The sequence below is a fragment of the Mustela putorius genome, unplaced genomic scaffold, assembly GCF_011764305.1.
Source record: "Mustela putorius furo isolate JIRA1106 unplaced genomic scaffold, ASM1176430v1.1 tig00001012_pilon_pilon_pilon, whole genome shotgun sequence".
NCBI lineage: Eukaryota > Metazoa > Chordata > Mammalia > Carnivora > Mustelidae > Mustela > Mustela putorius.
The window spans coordinates 2,227,500-2,229,240 of NW_025421531.1; the positions used below are offsets into that span (position 1 = coordinate 2,227,500).

The 1,741-nt window shown below is 38.7% G+C and overlaps 1 non-coding gene across 1 annotated transcript; it reads left to right on the top strand.

Moving 5' to 3' along the window:
* Positions 1 to 610: 610 nt before the first annotated feature.
* On the top strand, positions 611 to 719 carry LOC123393824. The gene has a single exon (XR_006608640.1). It is a non-coding gene; the product is annotated as a U6 spliceosomal RNA (small nuclear RNA).
* Positions 720 to 1,741: the final 1,022 nt, after the last annotated feature.

A 1,741-nucleotide genomic window follows, 5' to 3' on the forward strand; every position in this document is an offset into this window, starting at 1 on the left:
AAAGAAGAATAAATTTGGAGGACTAATGTGTCCTGATTTCAAGACATATCATGAAGCTATAGTAATCAAGGCAGTAAGGAATGATAAATAGATCAGGGAAACAGAATAAGATGTCTAGAAATAGAACTGCACATGTATGTGCTGATTTTTGACAAAGACATAAAGGCATTTCACAAATAACTGATTTTTGACAAAGACATAAAGGCATTTAGTGAAGAAAGCATAGTTTTTTCAGCAATGGTGCTGTAACAATTGGAAATCTGTATTTTTAAAAAATGAATTTTCATACTAATTGCACATCACACACAAAAATGGATCATAGATTTAAGTATATGACTTAAAGTTATGAAACTTTTAGAAGAAAAGACAAAGACTTGGTGGGATTTTTGATTAAGCAAAAACTCCATAGCTATGATGACAAGAGCACAATCTATAAAAGAACAAGTTGATAAACAGGACTTTGCCAAAATTAAAAACGTCTGCTTTTCTGAAGCCACGGTTAATAAGAGAATGTAAAGCCTAGCCACAGAATGGAAGAAGATATTTGCAAAGCATATCTCTAATAAAAGACTTGGGTCCAGAAAATATAAACTTTATATGAAGGAACAATTTGCACTCATTTCAGCAGCATCTACACTAAAATTGGAATGGTGCGGAGAAGATTAGCGTGGTCCTTGTGCAAGGATGACAGGCAAATCCATGAAGCATCCCATATTGTCTTATGCCATGACCTTACAGGAGGACAATAAAGGATTTGTATTAAAAAAAAAAAACCAGAAACAATTCAATTTAAAAACAGCATAAGATTTGAACAGCAACTTCACCAAAACACACTTCATGAGTTCTACAACATGAACAGCCATTTCACTCTATGGCATTTACTCAAGAAAAAAGAAAGTATATGTTCATACAAAAACTTTACACGAATGTTCATAGCAGCTTTATTTGCAATAGTTTGAAACCGGAAACAGCCCAATGTCCATTAGAAGGTAAGTAAATAAAGAAATTGTGGTGTATCCCTATAATGGATACTGCTCAACAGTAACAAAAAATGAACTTCTCTTTTTCTTTTTCTTTTTTTTTTTAAAGATTTTATTTATTTATTTGAGATAGAGAGAGAGAGAAAGCACAAGGAGCAGCAGGCAGAGGGAGAAGCAGGCTCTCCACTGAGCTGGGATCCTGACGTGGGGCTCGATCCCAGGACTCCAGGATCGTGATCTGAGCTGAAGGCAGATCAGCTTATCTGACTGAGCCACTCAGGCGTCCCAAGAAATGAACTTTTCATACGTGTAACATGATGAATGAATCTCATGGATGAATTATATTGAGTTAAAAGAAGCCAGACCAAAAAAGACTGTATATTACATCATGCTCTTTATATAATATACTAGAAAGCCCAAACTGATTCATACTGTCGGAAAGTAGATTAGTAGTTATCTGGGCAGTGGTTACTCCACGTGGCCTCAGCTGGGGTGGCTCAAAGGACAGCTGGGGACTGGCACGGCGAGGCTCCTCTGACACAGCTCATGCAGTGTAAGCTCTGAGGATCTCGTGATCTTGCCTCATGCCTTCCTGCACCCCCACCCCCTCACTTCCAAAGTGCCCACATCCACCAACATGTGTTTCCCAGACTTTCCATTCATAGGCACCTCCGTGCCTCTCTTTACCATGGCTTCCCTTCCCTGCCCCTGACTAACTCCTACGCGTCCTTGAAGACCCTTGAAGTCAAGGGGTCACCACC